General features: G+C 33.8%; 1 protein-coding gene across 1 annotated transcript in view; it reads right to left on the bottom strand.

The window, feature by feature from the left end:
* LOC133203687 (F-box/LRR-repeat protein 5-like) overlaps window positions 1-18,674 on the bottom strand; it is a 39,803-nt gene continuing 21,129 nt past the window's right edge. The window contains exon 10 of the mRNA XM_061339459.1: window positions 1-2,452. The gene's annotated coding sequence lies outside the window, so the exon portion shown is untranslated. The remainder of the gene's footprint in view (window positions 2,453-18,674) is intronic.

The raw sequence follows: 18,674 nt of genomic DNA, 5'->3' as shown, positions 1-18,674 counted from the left end.
TTAACGAAGACTGTGCCTTTTTATTAGTAGCGTTCATAGCAAACAATTGAAGAAATCATGTGCAACATAGCCATTACAAAAAACCAAAAAGAATGTTCCCTTTTTATCCACCAAAACATGTCTGAGTCTCCCCTACAAAAATGACTGTCTTTACAACATTTAAGTTTTGAAATACATATTTACATAACCTTGATTATTGGAAGAAAGTTAATATTTTGAAGTCATTTGTCACCTGGCTTTCTGGCCATAGCTTGAGTTTGGTCAAAATAAAACAAATATCAAATCAAAACAATAACAAAATTTCTGAAAAACATTCAGAGTTTGGACTCTAAATAAAATCGTCTTTTACAAACTATACAAACGTGGACCATTGGAAAAGGTCTCGATTCAAGATAAACAGATAAGTTGCTGGTATTGATAAAAGAATTTGTCTTTAGATCAGAATCAAAATGTCTGATGATTAAATTGAATGTGAAAAGAGGAAAATTCATAGCTTTGACCCTTTAAGCAATAATCCAAATTTTGCTTTCTTTGCAAGAATTTTGAGAGCACAAGATAATAAAATTAGATAAAATGTAATCAATTATTTATCATGTGTTTTACATGGATAACTCTAGGATAGGCAAAAAAAGAATCAAAAACCAATCTGCATATTCTACAATTGATCTACATTTCATAAATAAAAGTTCTCAACAATCATACTTTGGCACCATGAAAAAATGTTATTCTTGTCACATCCAACAAATTAACAAAACTTGACCACAGTACATGTATATATTATACTGAGTAACAAAAACATGACCACAATACATTATATCCTAGTGTACAATCACACTGGATCATAAACGTTCTCCTTTTTCCTTCTGACAATGTGCATCAACACACTCTTACCAAATTTTCTCTTTACCTCTGTATTTTCACACGAAGTATTTTATGAAAATAAAATTTTTAGGGTTCTTTAAAGCAGTATTTACATTGACAAATGAGACAGTTGTCTATAAATGACAGTTCACAGTTTATTATCACTATAAGCTGTTACGATGCTGAGTCCCTGTAAACTCATGTAATCTAATGAATGACACTTTGTATTTTATTTCTGCGGTACATCCCACTTACTAACTTTTCCCCCTTTTTTTTCCCCTCATAAAACTGGTAATCATGCATTTAAATCTTTATCCCCCGTTTCATTCTCAATCAGTTTAAAATACAACTTACTGATGTTATGTACCTGTTAACTATATTTAGTACATATTATATGATTTAAATGAACCTTTTACCTCTGTAGAGGGCTTATATAGGCAATGCCTGCTATCTAATCCATTTATGTTTTATAAAAAATGCGTTCAAATCAGGTCCCTGAAATGTTCTAGTACCCCTAACCAGGCGGAATGAAGCTAGGAGCAATGAAGAGTAAATGATGAACAGGGAGTAAACATCGAGTGTGAATACAATTGAACGTTGAACACATATTGAATGATCGTTGAACAGGAAAAATGTAAAATACCAGTTCCTTCCTTGTATTCTTATTAGCTTTCCAAATTTCATTTATGTTGTCTTATGTATTCACATAGTACATCAGGGTTTAAAATACCTGTACTTATTTTGTTGTCACATTTATTTCAGTTCACAATTTAACCACAGAGAGCAAATGATGAACTTAAGCAGACCTGAAAAAGCAATGGTAGAACATTTCAGAGACTGTAGAAATTTAGAAAACTTCTCTAAGTTAGTTTTTAAAAAAAAATCTTGATACCAGTGCTGAGATTTTGTTTGAAAACAAAATTGGAAAAATCATACTACTGAGAAGTGTTTGATCTTCAAACATTTTTATATTTGAAATTTAATATGTATAAAAAAAATTCCGACCAATTCCATTGCACCAAACATCTGCATCACGAACTTTCTATGCATATATATATGTACATTCAAAAGCCTAGGAATATTACCCATTTGTGTACATCATGTACTATTCTTGTAATGATGATTTAAGAATATTGGATATAATGCTTAGAAATAAATGTTTCAAATGATTGCAAAATTATAATGAATATGTGCATTGCATTTCTAGTATTCCTGGGAGAAAGATGGGTTCCAAATTAGCTCACAAGTTATAGCTATATACAATAAAGCCCTTTACAATCAGGAAGCAAGACAATGGATCGAGATCAGGTATATTTGTAAATTCAGAGTTTCCAGTGGGACTAAAAATTGTAGATGAATGATTAATTCACTAGGAAAAGTAATCAAAACTCTCAGTCAACTGAGTAGAACAATAAGGTTAACTCCAAACAGCTGAGGGACCTATAAAAGGAACCTCTCAACATCTGTACAGAAATCAGCAATCACGGTGATTTACGACATTGTAGATGGAGCACTTCAAACGGTCTGAGTCCAGGAGATGTAAAAGGTCAAAGCTGTATCCAAGATGATATCTATCCATGGTAACTGAGACCTGGAAATAGAATTTGAACATCTTTATTGTATATGCAAATATGAATGCAGATTTCATGCAAAATTTACAATATTCTTAGAATTTTCCTTCCTTCCATTATTTACTGTATACTAGTGGTTACTCATAAAACTATACAAAAGATTCAGAACAAACTAGTCCTTGGTTTTAGAGGGGTATTAACTTAAGTCTTGATGAAAAATTAGTGCCTTAAGCACATGTCTAAAGCAAGGCCCAAGAAACAAGTATCATTTTAGCAAATAACAAGCATTATAGATGACATACCATTTTGTCAAGAAAATCTTACTTTCACAAAATTAAAAAAAAAAAACCAAGATCCTTTTAGCCTAGAAATGTTTGGGTATTCAGGGCGTAAACAACTGCTTGCAGAAATAAGGTGATCAGAAATGACGAGTTTTCAACTGACTGAGCTTGCAAAGGTGCAGTTACATGTCAAGTGGTGGACAGAGCTTGTGTAGGGGTAGTTACATGTTAACTGGTGGACAGAGCTTGTGTACGTGTAGTTACATGTTAACTGATGGACAGAGCTTGTGTAGGTGTAGTTACATGTTAACTGGTGGACGGAGCTTGTGTAGGGGTAGTTACATGTTAACTGGTGGACGGAGCTTGTGTACGTATAGTTACATGTTAACTGATGGACGGAGCTTGTGTAGGGGTAATTACATGTTAACTGGTGGACGGAGCTTGTGTAGGGGTAGTTACATGTTAACTGGTGGACAGAGCTTGTGTAGGGGTAGTTACATGTTAACTGGTGGACAGAGATTGTGTCAGTGTAGTTACACTTTAACTGGTGGACAGAGATTGTGTAGGTGTAGTTACATGTTAACTGGTGGACGGAGCTTGTGTAGGTGTAGTTACATGTTAACTGGTGGACAGAGATTGTGTAGGTGTAGTTACATGTTAACTGGTGGATAGAGATTGTGTCAGTGTAGTTACACATTAACTGGTGGACAGAGATTGTGTCAGTGTAGTTACATGTTAAATGGTGGACAGAGATTGTGTCAGTGTAGTTACACATTAACTGGTGGACAGAGATTGTGTAGGTGTAGTTACGTTAACTGGTGGACAGAGATTGTGTAGGTGTAGTTACATGTTAACTGATGGACAGAGATTGTGTCAGTGTAGTTACGTGTTAACTGGTGGACAGAGATTGTGTAGGTGTAGTTACATGTTAACTGATGGACAGAGATTGTGTCAGTGTAGTTACACATTAACTGGTGGACAGAGATTGTGTAGGTGTAGTTACATGTTAACTGGTGTGCAGAGCTTGTGTAGGAGTAGTTACGTGTTAACTGGTGGACAGAGATTGTGTAGGTGTAGTTACATGTTAACTGATGGACAGAGATTGTGTCAGTGTAGTTACACATTAACTGGTGGCCAGAGATTGTGTAGGTGTAGTTACATGTTAACTGGTGTGCAGAGCTTGCAGTTACAAGTCAGGATGTTTATTATCAAAATTGTGAATTAAAAGAAGGTCAACATCAAAAGGGCATATCAACCACAGTAATTCTGTGATGCATATGCAAAAACATCTCTCTCTCTCAACACTTGAATACATATTAAGAGTAGCTTTTGGAGTAGTCCTTTGAATGGTGTTTTCTTAATTTATGAAAACAATGTAGGTGCTACAAATATTCTTTCTATGTCTCCCTTAAAAGTTTGAATACCTGTAAGTTTAAGATAATATTGAACCTTATCACCACAACTAACGTTTCAACTGCATGGAATTCAAAATTCTAGTCCTTAAGAGGTGTCAAGATTTGATATGGTTCAGATAAATCAAATCAACATTTGTGCAACATTTAAACATGGATCTAGCAAGGACCTGCTAGGTTGGAAGAACTTTTTTACCCCACATGGAGAAATAAGCCCTTTAGGGGAGCTCTCTAGTGTAGAATCATAACAATTCAAATAACAAACCCACCGATTAGAGGCAATTTAAAACTTTATAGCTGAAGGTTCATGCATACACTGACCTTCTTGAGATATTTAACAGTTATCAAACGGATAAAACCTGATTTCCTTATACAGCCCAATGATATGTTTTGTCCATGCCTCCTTTGCAGTGGTCTTATCTAATGACCTATTTTAATGTCTGCATAAAATCTTCTTGTTTATCCTCCTTAAATCATTTCTCATATAAGACTGTCACTTAAGTCCTTAAAAATTTATGTACAAGCAATTTGCAAGTTGACCTCTAACTTAAGAATTTCTTGACCTCACATTACAGCCTTGACCTTTATGGGTCAAATTCCATTAATGCGATATGGCAAACAGTTGAAGCAACATCCCAATCCTAAAATCTCAGAGCATGAAAATACAAGAGGCCCATGGACCACAACAATCACCTGATAAACTGTGGCCCTGCTGTTCTTTCCCCCTATATATTCTGTGATCTCCTATTGTGGCCTATTTTTGCTAGCCAAGGGCTTCTGATCCGCTACATTCCTCACAATTCCTTGACCTATTGTGCTATCAAAAGTGGGATTTCTTTCTCGTTGTGATTGAACTTAATGGATATTGTTTGACTAATCAGCGATTGCTTTTGTAAATGAGGATATCTCCGTCTGGCATGTCTCTTGACTTTACAGTCTTGGGAATGAAAAACAAAGGTTAACTATGATCCATAAGATAACATTCATTCAATAACTATGGTGTCATCCAACTTTAAGTTGACATATAATGTAATATGGAATCTATATCATAATAATGTACAGGTAACTCTTGATGGCTCGAACTTCGATCTCTCGAAGTTCTTGATCGCTCGAAGTGAGTCTCCGGTCCCGATTTTTCCCCCTATATAACTAAGCAAATTTACTCTTGATTTCTCGAACTCTTGATCTCTCGAAACCCTTGATCCCTCGAAGTCAAAATGCAGTCCCGCTATGCATATTCTATTAGAATTTACCCTCGATACCTCGAAGTGGCTATGTGTATACAAGGTTATATAATTAGCACCTATACCTGGACATTTAAATGGCCCAAGGCAGAAGACGCGGGTCTCGAGGAGCGGGATGTTTATTCAGGTGACACTTATGCTGCAAGGTGATAATTGATTTATAATGAATCATAATTTGCCTATATGCTATTAAAATAATTATCATCGACTGTCTTACGATAATTGAGAGACGCAGTGTCAGTGAAAAGTAGTAATTGATTAAAAGACGAAACACTAATTTAATTTTTATTTCAAGTCAGTGTCAAAGTTAAACGAAATATGAAAAAGCAGAAACAGCTGCAATGTCAATATGGCGACTATTATTGGACAAATACTTAAAATACTGCGTTCAGTGATCATGTTTGGAATAGTCCATGCTTTATACGTGTACGACGCTGTAAAATGTCGTTTTCATGTAACAAATGCGTAGTATGATGTCTGTATTACAAAGAATAAATAAATATACATGAAATGACGATATACATTTTTGCTTTACTCAGTTTAATGAAATATTCATCTAAATTACGAAAAAATATAGTTGTTTTATAAAAGCCACATGTAAAAGGTTGAGACTGCATGAAAATCATTACATCCGGTAAGACTAATTTTAAAACCAGTCTACAAACCCGGAAAATTCCGGACTCTTGAAAACTCGAACTCTTGATCTCTCGAAGTTTTTCCTCGGTCCCGCGGACTTCGAGGTATCGAGAGTTACCTGTATATTGCAGATGAAGATTTGCACCCTAAATAACAAATTTAATATTGCTCCATACCTGTTGTTAATTTTCTTTCAATATTTAAATTTTTAAAAATGCACTTTAATTCTGTCAATTATGAAGCAAGTTGTGCATATGAGGTAAGGTTCGAATCACAAGTTGTAAACAATTGCGAATTTTGCTAGCACAATAGGCCAAGGGTTTGTGAGGAGAGTAGCAGATCAGAAACCTTTGGCTAGCGAAGATAATTGTGATCCAACCCTACTACAGGGATCATGATTTGAATAAACTTAAATCTACACTACCTGAGATTGCTTCCATATAAAGGCTTTTTTGATCTTGAGTACTGTAGATTCCTAAATATACGCGAGGAATAAATTATCGCGTAATTACCCGAGAAGCACCTATTATGAAATTAAATTACTCGCTTTTATTTTTATGGTACTTTAATGTATGTCAAATCTCTAGATAAATCACCCATTTGCGAATTATTGTCCTCGCAATTTGACGTCATTGGGCCATTTCACGATATTAAGTACTCGCGTAAAATAAGGAATCTACAGTAGTCGATTGTAAAAACTTTTTTCCTAGTATGCATTCCAATGTAAATTAACTTTGATCACCCATTGTGTTACCTGTGACCCTACCCCTCCAGGGGTTACGATTTGAACAAACTTGAATCTACATTATGTAATGAAGCTTTTACATAAGTTTCATCTTTTCTGGCCCAGTGGTTCTCCAGAAAAAGACTCAGAAAGATGCCATTAAATTTTTACTTATTCTTAATAATTATCTCCCCTTGAAAGAGAGTGTGGCCCTTCATTTGAAAAATCTTGAATCCCTTTCTCCCAAGGATGCTCTGTGACAAGTTTGATTGAAACTGGCCCAGCGGTTTTGGAGAAGAAGATGAAAATGTAAAAAGTTTACAACAACAACAATGACAAAAACAGACAAATTCTGATCAAAAACAGTCACTTGAACTTTGGGCTCAGGTGAGCTAAAAATATATTAACTTTATCAAAAAACTGCAAAATGTACACTTCAATAATTTGGTTCCGTCAAAAAAGCTCTGCATAAAGTTAAATTTATGAACTGCCAGATCCTTAAATTTTTACAGACAGCACTCATAACCACACAGAGGTATATGCAGAAAGACCATGTAAGCACTCAAAACCAAGGAGATGTCTGATCTCTGAGGTATACATAGACATACCAGTACTCAAAACCAAGCAGATGTCTGATCAATGAGGTATAAAATTTAAACATGAAACAGTTCTATAAAATTCTCTTTAAAAAGCCCAACAAACAAAATTATCAAAAGATTTAGAGTGGATTTCAGTACTTCAGGTTTTAAAATTTTATGGTCTTTGGTGACAACTGATAGACAATTGCAAGGTAGGTATAATGTTGAAATGAAGAGGTCTTGAAATCAATCAACCACTACAATATCTGGAGAAGCTGCTGTCATCAGATTATAAAATCAAACAGACGGGGCTATTTTTAAATTCACCTAGAAAGTTCACCAGGAGATGATCCTATTGACTGAGGAGAAGACAGAACCTTTCTGTTCATGACAGAAGACTATCCTCTCGACTGACGCTATCATTGTGAAACAAAAATTCACGCAAAAAGAATGAACAATGTAAAATAAGTATTCCTAGCTAATCAACCACCTATCCCAGATTTCAGCTGCACTACAGAGCAGTCCCCGGTGGACAGGAGATGCTTACTCCTCCTAGGCACCTGGCTCCGGGGCCATAAAACTTAGACGAGCTCACTTTTGATCTCAGTCTCACTTTTACCAAGGAATTAATAGTGGAAAAGTGAGACCGAGATCAAAAGTGAGCTCGTCTAAGTTTCATGGCCCCGGGCACAGATCTCACCTCTGGAATTTCTGGGGTTCGGTGTTTTATGCTCTGTTCACAGATCTGTATTATCTGTAGTGTTTTTTACTTTTTTAAAAAGATTGATCACTGTTCATTATCTTTGCCTTTTTCTTATGGGCTGACAAACAAATTACAGGAGTGTAAATCTATTTAAAAAGAAAATGACAACAACTAACTATCTGAAAAACTATCCTTCTTTTTTTTTTATCAAATAACATCAAAGATAATTAATGATGTGGTTGTAAATTATAAGGCTAAATAGTTGTCTAATTCTTTATTCTGTACTATAAATTTGGACCACAGTTTGGACTGTACTCTCTGGGTATGCTGCAATTTAAGCAACAAGATGACGTAACATTATCTAATGTGAAGGATATGCTCTAAGTATCGATATGAAACTCTTAATCTAAATTAATACTAGCCTGAAGAACAAAAAGCTACATAATTCAAAAGGACTACATCATTCCAAGTTCTAGAACCTTTAAAAATCCCTAATTGTCTTTCTCCTGCAGTCTACATTGGTTAAATCAATAAAACTCGGATGTGTATCACAGTTCCTGATGTTGGAATCCCATACATTTAAATGGAATATTGAGTCATTTTGTCCATTCTACTTAATGCCCTGATGGAAATTTTCTAAGTTGATCATTTTGCACTTTTAAGTGGAACCTGGGTCTTTAAAAAAAATGCTTCAAATCAAACACCCACTTACTCAGAAAGTACTGTAATCTTTTGTAAACAATTTTAATATGATTAGTAAATTTGACATGCTTTTTAATTGCCTTGTTTCTTTAACTCCTCCTTTTTATTTTTAAAGAGCAACATGGCCGAATTTCAATTCCACAATTAGATTCCTGGTGTGTTGGTCAGAAACTTTTTTTCCTAATGAAAAAAAAGTCAGAAAAATTTGTTTATCAACTAGAAAGTATATAAAACTATGAAAAAATAAAATCTTTTAAGATAATTTTTCCTCAGTCAATTTGGCTTATTACAATCAGATATCAAAGTTTTTCACTGAAGCAAATTATATTAAATACTTGGCATATGACCCAATTACAAAATCTCTAAGTTTTCTATTAATCCTTGAAATAATGTTTTGGTTTAACATTTATGACCAGTCCAAACACAAGAGGTCTATGGGCCGCTGTGCTCACCTAACATTTCTCTTACTACTGAAGGTTCAGGTTAAAGTCACTTATCAATGGCACCTGGTGCCTCTAACATCAAAGCCATTAGTTTCAATATACTTTTGAATTAAATTTTTGGTATTTTAATACATGATATTCAGCTATCAAATGATAGTCCTGTTCTTTTTAGGAATTTATTCTTTTGCATGTAAAACTGTTTACCTATGGCCACATCATGACCTCAGACTAAATGTAGGTCATCAGCAATAGTATACTTTGAATTTGTTCCAATCAAGGATTCCAGAGTTATTGCCCAAACACCACTGACCTTTAAGATAAGACCTTGAATCAAGATCTTGGCACATCCATGGGGTCATCAGCAATATCTTAAGTCTCAAACCATTCAAACCAACTATTCCTCCAGAGACTCAATTTTGTAACAGTACTGACTTAGAGTTTATACACTGCATCTAGACAGGTGTGCCAAGACCAAATGACCCCCTCCCTAAGGTGGGGGATAAATACATTGTACACAGAATTATTTTACACTACTTAATTCTTCTATTATTTAGTGTAGACATTCTTGGTACATATAGTTAAAGCATTCAGTTATCCCTAGTGATGAAGTACTTTACAATCAAGGAATCTTATCATTGCACTGTTTTCCCTCCTGATATATATACACAGGATGTCTTAAGTCAGTATCTTAATAGATTTGGGAGACATCAAAACCACAAATGAGAGTGTTTTTAATATTGTTTGATTTTTTTTCATTAAAAATTTAATTGATTTCTAAGACAGAGTTTTCTATCGACTTTGCATCATTGATTCATAATGCTGCTATATAATTATATATTCCTTTTTTTTTTTAACAGGACAATGTTTTTATCTTTTGTGTAGACCTTTTCAATGATCATAATCAATGTCCCTCTCTCTCCCTCACTCTCTGCATAATGAAAAGATCAATTACATTCAATCTTTCTAGGAATGTAAACCCTAACAATATTAATGCAAAATCTACCAAATATAAAACAGAGTTTTTTTAATACTGGGTAAATATTTTCTGATTAGAAACTAAGTAACCTTTACACAATATTGACCAAGCATTACACCGACACCGTTTTAACCCTACCGGTATTGCTATTATTGAATAGAAAAATCCCAAGATACAGTAAATTCACATACTTCTCATTATTAAATAAATCATCTCATTCTTACTAGTTAAAAAGTCCAACTATATAAAATAAAGAGGTGCCGTTAAAATCATTTTAAAGCTATGGTCTCAGTAAGACTGGAGGTCGGGAGCTTTTGAGTCAGGAAATCAATTTTTTTGTTCTAATGGAAGACCACCCATGAGACAATTATTCATCTATTTTTTTCTGTTTAAAGATTTTGAAAATCAATGTTTAAGTTCACAGGAAACAGTGTAAACCACTGATTAGAATAGATCAGACTCTGTAATCAGAAATCTGATTGACTGCTGTACACAAATATCCAGCGAATTCACTAGAACATAAACAACTAGTCTGAGGTCAAATAAACTACACGTACTAAAATTATATTCTAATTTTAAACTTTGTTCAAGATTATTTTAATGAAACCTCAGAATTTTACAGCACTATTAAGCTAAATGCACATGTATTTGATTACATTTCAGAAAGTATTATCCTGACTGTAGTATAATGTACTGCTTAGCAGTTCAGTAGTTTTTAATAATTATAAATGAAGACTTAAACCCGAGTTCTTTCACTGAAAAGTCATCAGTCACAAGATTTTAGGGGAAAAAAACATTTCTCACTGGATCTTCTTTCAACACTTTTTTTCCCAAACTGAAATGGAAACAGCTGATTTGCTGGTTAAGTCAAATTCCAAATTCTGGTCTTATTCTTTGATAAGATTTGAAAATTAGAAGGTTATTGCCAGCTTTAGAAGATTATGATGTCAATGTTGTGCAGAGGAAAGGTGGACTTCATGATCATGTGCACACTGCACTTTTTCAACCTGGGACTTTCTCCGTCAGTGCACAGTAGCACCTCGTGTTTAATTAAATCTCAGAATAATGCCCCAAAAACAAGGCCTTAGAAGGTAACAGGAATCTCAGGCCAAGATCTGATTGGCACAGCAAGGTAATGACTGGATTAGAGTGGGATTATTTTACCAGATTAAGGCATTTGTACTTGTTGTGATACTTTTTCAAGGTTGATTGGTGGTCGCTAATGTAAACAGAGGGAACCTATATACACCATTGCATTAGTAGATTAATTCTTAATGGTCTGCACCAAAAGCAAAGATCTCTGCATAGCTAGTTTTATAACTGACAATATGCAATTAAAATGCATCAACTTAAAGGTCTTTAAAACTTCAGATTAAAAGGCAATAAGAACCTTAAAAGCATGTGGTTTTTTAAAAGTATATTACAACTTAAAATCCTCAATCAACCGGATAATTGCAATCAGCTGATACATACCCTGAAACCTTGAAATAAGCTGAATCTTATTTTAAGTTTTGGTAAGAAGGGGCTTTTTAAAGCGACACCGTGACGCACAAACAGGAAATTGACAAACATAGAATTTTTGCATGACCCTGTGCAAATTTTGTTCAATTCCTGAAAGTATTTGGTTTCAGAAAATTACAGGTTTCGGAACCTAAAAAATCTACTTTTATGGAGAGAAAAATAATTTTAGTATGGTCCAAGACGAAAATATTGCTTTACTTCTTCCTCCCTGTTGTACATGTGTGCAGAAAAGTTGAAGAAGTAACCATGGTCTCAAGTACCAAAAAATGAATGTCGGTAGACAAGGAATTTTGATACAATTTTCAAAAAGATTATAGAACATATTTCTCACCTTTGCATGCTCCAATTGAATGTTGTTTACAAGTTTACACTAAAAATAAAAGTGGCGTGACCTTGACATGTAGGATAACAACGAAACGGTAGATACAACCTTTGTTTTCCAGCACTTTTATTGTGCAGTCTTTTCTTGCTTTACAGTGCAGTCTAGTTGTCATATCTTTGCTATACTCATAATTTCCATAAATCTTTCGCTTTATGATACAAATATCTTAAAAGAAACACATGATTTTGCCTCATTATGTAACTTTAAAAGACTGGCTTATTTTCAAGTCCTAGCATTATCAAAACATAAAATGTGTAGGCCATTAGTAGAGTCATATTGATAAAAACATGCTCCCTTTCTCTTTCATATTAATTATATCCAAGTAAAAGGGTAATTACTGCATGGGCACTGCTTAATCAAACTAGATTTTGAATGTGTTTTCAGTATAAATATTGGAGTTTCATCAACATAAAAGGCAGGAAAATTATGGTGATCACTGAGTTGACACGAATATAAAATGAAGACTAATGGACTCCAACATTATGGAAAATATGCAACTGAAAGTTGTTCAACATTACAAGAAAACATCTCTATGAAGATCCAAGAATTGTATAATTGAAACAGCAAGACAATATTGAAGAAAGTAATGTGCTTTACTAGCTGAGCCATAAATTAAACTTATTTAAACTCTAAGGTTGCTAAACATGCTAAATCATACAGGTCTGCAGAAAGATCTTTTTTCCAGAGATGCAAAATCAACAAGGAAACACAAAGTGGAGCATCCCCTTAAAAAAGAGCACATTGATCCCAATGTAAATTATTACTTGTGTTACACATGCACTCACTCACTCACCCACACACTCACAAGTGTGTTACTATCTCCCCTTCAACTTTGTTGCGAGGGGATATATTCTGAAATAAGGGAGATAACTGCCAATGCATGGTGTTTCAAACCTCATGAAGTTGACTTTTCAGAAAGATGATCAGTTTTAATGCAGCAGGGGGTGGTTTAACAATTTTCAAAAATGATTTCATTCATCTGGCCCCAGGAACATAAAGCAGTCTTAGACTTGAGTCATAATTTCTGCAATTTATAAAATATTTATTTTAAATAGACACTTGAAAATTAAAATCATTAACATGAAATGGAAGATGTTTTAAAACCATTTTAAATTTAGTTTGTTTTCTATACTTTTAGACAATGTTCAAATTTAGACTGAAGCTTTAAACTTCATGATTCTGGGGCACGTTTTTTTTTTTTAAAAAAAAAAAAAAAAAAAGGAAAATAAAATATACATTAATTTCAAATTTTTCTATATTTTAAAAGAAAATATCAAAATCATACTTTCACATAATTATAAAAGAAAAAAGAATATGTATTAAAATATGCCTTTCAAGAATACTGTGCATGCATTTAAAAAAAAGAAACAATAAAAAAAATCACCTTTCATTGCACTCATTCATTAAAAGTACATGGGCCATTAACTAAAATAAACAGTCAGTCAGTTTTCTTGTTTACCGTTCCGTGTTTTATAACATTGATTTCTCAGCGTGGTGCTATATTTGGGACTGCTTTTTGTCTTTTAAACATTCCGTCTCCAGGAACTCAGATTGTCTATATTTAAAACATAATGGCAACACACATCTGTAAAGTCCTTGTTTAAAGTCTGGATATTATCTTTAACCAGACCATATCATCAGATATATTTGTCAATCTGTTATGTATGACACAACCATTCAATAAATAGTTAATAAACATCATATTTCCCAACTCCCCAAAGACCTTTTTTATTAAATTATTAAATGAATTGGAACATTTGATGGCGGCCTTCACACATAAAATGCACATCCTCAATCAATCGACCTGAGGTTTACAAAATAAATACATATTGTGATAAGATTTCCACTACTTAATATTAATAAAAAGAAACAAAGAAGATTAAGTTTCAAATTCCTCTTGTAGATATAAAAATATGTAATAAGCTGGTAGTCATGAAATTGTTTTTCTGCAGAGAGTTACCATGTTTAAAGCACAACTGTGAATTGCCCTGATTTTCAGTCAATACATAGAAAACAGTCTAAAATAGTAGGCACTCCTCAATTTCATGGCTGCCCTACAAATGTCACTCTCAGTTACAGGCCATGTAAACCAAACCAAAAAAAGAGGTCAAAGACTCTAATTGGGTTGGAATAAGGATAAAATACTCTATTATAATTTCAGGGTGCCCTAATCATTGGAATAAATCTTTCTTATGTCAATTCAATTTATTCTCACATAATGTGAAATAACATACTTGTCTAGAGAAAATACGTCAAGAACAAAATCAAACAAATTACATGTGGCAAGAGTGTACAATTTACATTAACCATTTTAATGTGGAATGGTAATTCTCTTATTAATTACGTTAATGAATTTACTAAGGCTATAGATGACAGATACCTTTTTATATGAATTAAAAAAAACTTAAAAGCTCTTGTCTTATATATGTTGATGATAGATACAATTTTCTACATTTGTTTCAAAGCAGGACATGGTTTAATATAATGGTATCAAATGGTACAGAGTGGTATTTAATTTCAGCATCATTTTCAAATATTAAGTATAGAGTGTTTGATTTAAAGGTATGTTGTTTCATCGGCCAGTCTTGATTGGTAATTTCCAATTACTAGTTCTAAATTTTAATAGTGTAACTATAGTATTCATTGATACATTGGCAATTGAGTAGTTTCGAGATGTAAAAATACAACTGGTTTGTCTTAATAAAAGAATGTAATGAAGATACTACTGGCTTAATAGAAGAATTTATATCAGACCTGCACCACAGAGCTCTGGATTCTATCTCAAGAATCTTATAAAATTAACCACACAATTCCTCTGATGTCAGAGCATTGACAGAATACCCCGGACCTTTCTTCTACTGAAGCAAACGGCAAACCAAATTTGATATTTTTTATTCTTACGGATTGCAAGTATTTAGCCCAACCATGCTTTTCTCATGTGTTTATGCAAGCTGAATGTTTTGCAAAAAGCAATAAGTTGCCTAACAGTGCATTACTTTTTCCTAATTTCAATTTTTTCTGACATTTTGACTGTTTCACCAGGTTCTAGTTCCTCCATTCACACATTTCCTGTATGCTGTCATTGTGGTTTACAGTAATTTTGTACTGGAATGATTTTTCTACTCAATTCTTCTCAGGTATTATCACTACTAACTGATGACCACCAAAGCACCGCAATAACACCTCCACAGCCACCAGGCAGACAATAATGAATTCCCCCTACAACCATATCTTTTATTTACAAAATGAATATCATATTCATCATATCAATAAAACGGCAATGAAAAGTTTACTTCATTTGCTAAATACATAGAAGAAAATGATTGAGAGACATTCCCCCGTGAGAAATACACCATTACTCAGTAAGCTTGAATTAATGTTGATAAAACCGCAGAGCTTGAACAATAAACCCTCCCTCTCATACCCTCAAATACTGCAATTGATTGACACATCATTACCAGAGCATTAACAGTATACCAATATGCATTATAGCTGATCATAACATGCCTAGTTAGATAATGGCACAATAAATATTTGGATTGTATACAGAACATATGAATTGATTATTCCAACACAGCTAAACGAAGTAAGGCTTTCAACGACAAATCGTTAATAGGATTGAAGCTGGGAGCAACCTAGAAAGTAATGACACTATATTCTGTTAATTTAAAACACAGAGGAAGAACATAGGAATTACAATAAATTACAAAATTACTTCCTACATCATGATAGCTGTTAAATATGCTATAAATTTACAACTATAGGCAAAACACTTTCAAGTCAAGCTAGAAAATAAAATAGTAACCTGATAAATGGTTTGAACTCAAGTCTTGATTGCTTTCTGTAATATATTATTGACTTGTCAAGTAGTTGGCTGTATTGCAAATAATGAAAAAATTATAACAATTGGAACAATTGTATCATACTACAGAATCAGACAATGGTTGTCAACTTGGTGAGTTAGCAGGGTGTGGAATTGGGTGGAATAATTATAACATACCTCACAGTACAATATATGACCCATAATACACTTACTATAGATGGCTGTAGGAACCCGGAGGGGGTGGGGGGATTGCATGGCACAGAGGCCCAATAAATTTTCCGATAAATAGAATACAATAGAAAACACAGCTACTATATGTTTGGTGCCTCCTCAAAAATAACACTTTTTTTTGCTTGTCAAGGAATTTTTGAATTTCTGTAGAGCCCCACCAAACTGAAAATGTTTGAATGTGCCCCTCCCCCCCCCCCCCCCCAAACGGAAATTACTTCCTATGGGCTGCTATGATACAAGTACCTGAATGATAAATGAACTATTAAACTACACAACAGGCCAAAGGGCCTTAACTTTCACTTGAGTATAATACAAATAATCCATAGAGGTATTAATAAAACAAGGAAAAAGCTGTCTATGTGACAGCAAACCGGGTTTTCTTATGGTAATGATATTACTGTAGGAGGTGACATCCCAACAAATCAATGTACCCTATGAACATATTTTGCATTAAAATGACTAAGTTCAACAACTTGTATTTTTTCATAAGATTATCAAAAATCAAAATCAAAGAACTATGCATATCTCTGATATATGTACAATTAATTTGTAAAAATATGAACTTCCTATCTTGAAAACTGTAGAAGGAATTGTCCAGTCAAATGATGAACCCTTTTGGCAACTAAATGCCCTACTGCTCGCCATTTTCATCATTTCAATAACCTGTAGCCTTTTTCATAAAAAATCTTAATTTTTTGTGTAAGATTTTAACTTAAGAATCTCTTACAACAAATCTTAAGTGCGTTTCAGGAACGCATTCGTAGCAGATTGAACTTAAGATTTTACTTACGACAGACTTCATCCCTAGCAGCGACTTCAATATGCTGTATAATCCTTAAATAAGTGGGTGAAAATAAAAATAAAACTTAGTTTTCAACATTTGTCAGCATAACAAATATTATTGACAACAAATATCAAATGCAATCGTTTGTGAGGCAAGGAAGTTTAAAATCTCACGTCACAATCACAAGTCTGACGTAAAAGTAGGTCATACGAAAATCTTAAGTGAAACTTACATCGTAAATATTTTGTAGTGTATTTCATTTAATTTTTCGATAATGATTGTGAAAAAAATTTAAAATATTATTGGAAGTTGCTTTAAAAAGTTCAATTTAACGTGTATTTTGGTTTTTGCAGTTATATTTTTGCAATAAAATCGCTTTTAAAATACTTAAGAGAGGCTTGGGGCTCTTGTAAAGTTACGACAGATTTTGCACTTACGACTTTCTTAAGAATTTTTGTGAAAACGATTTTTATCATAAGTTTTCACTTAAGATAAAAATATGTCGTAAGATTTTTTGTGAAAAGATCCACTGATTTTTCTTACAGAAAACCCAGTAAACATAATAAACTGATAGACTATGATATATACTGCCCACAAGCAAGAGAAATAGGATGATCCGGGATCAACAAAATAGTCAAGTACTCAGTAACAAATCATAAAGTACACCCAGTTACTTGCTTGTACTTGCCAGTGCTAATACACTCCCATTTGTCACTATCACTATGTAGACTAAACAAAACAATAGTGCTTGAGCACATCAACTCATCTTATATCCTCTCAGATTAGCCTCTCTTGGTCTTTGAAGAACACTTAATGTACAAAGATTATTATCTCATTTTATTTATCTATTAAATACCAGTTTACCCGACCATTTCAAACTTGAAAGTACTTTAAGTACTTTATATTAAGCAGGCTACCTATATTAGAGTACTAATTTCTCTACAAGATCAATGGAGCCCTGCCCAGCAACAGAACACTTGACCCAGTGATCCAGAATTTCACAAATCTGGTAAAATCACCCTTGCTCATTACAACTTTGTGCTCTGTTTGCCCCCTATATTTTCATAGAAATAATCATGATAATGCATCTTTCACTATATAATCAACAGACTCTCACCCTAACATCAGAACCGCTAAACCAGGGACCATGAATGTCATAGTTTGGAAGAGGCACCCTAGTTTATCTGCTTAATACCCAGAAGCAAAGATTTTCACTATATACTCTATAGCCCTGCCCTAGCACCTAAACCCCTGACCAAGGGGCCATGAATTTTGCAATTTAGGAAGAGGCACCCTTGCTTACCATAACCATGCATTTGTTTGCTAAATTAGCAGGGGCAGAGAAGAAGATTTCCAAAAAAAAAAAAAAATGCATATTCACTATATAATTAATAGAACCCAAACATAAAACAAGAACCCCTGACTCAGGGCCATTAATTCACACTTTTGGAGGAGGCAACCATGCACATCATAAACATGTGCTTAGTATGTTTGCCAAATACTCAGGGGCATAGAAGAGGGTTTTCAAAGGAATGATGCATTTTCACTTTATAATAAATAGATCCCCACCTTAACATCAGAACCCCTGACCCAGGGGCTGTGAAATTCACAATTTTTGAAGAGGCACCCTTGCTCACCATGTGCTTAGTATATCTGCCAAATACCCAGGGGAAGAGAAGGTTTTTTTAGCAACCACTACTTTTGTTTTTTTTTTTTTCCTAATTATCTTCTCTTGTTTAAAGGTCACATCCCTCTTTTTAATATAAACAAAAGCCCTTGAGCCAAGGATAACCTGTGGCAAA

The sequence above is a fragment of the Saccostrea echinata genome, unplaced genomic scaffold (assembly GCF_033153115.1).
Source record: "Saccostrea echinata isolate AGI-Se365-2 ecotype Australia unplaced genomic scaffold, CSIRO_AGI_Sech_v1 ptg000051l, whole genome shotgun sequence".
Lineage (NCBI taxonomy): Eukaryota > Metazoa > Mollusca > Bivalvia > Ostreida > Ostreidae > Saccostrea > Saccostrea echinata.
This window is presented reverse-complemented; position numbering and strand designations above follow the sequence as displayed.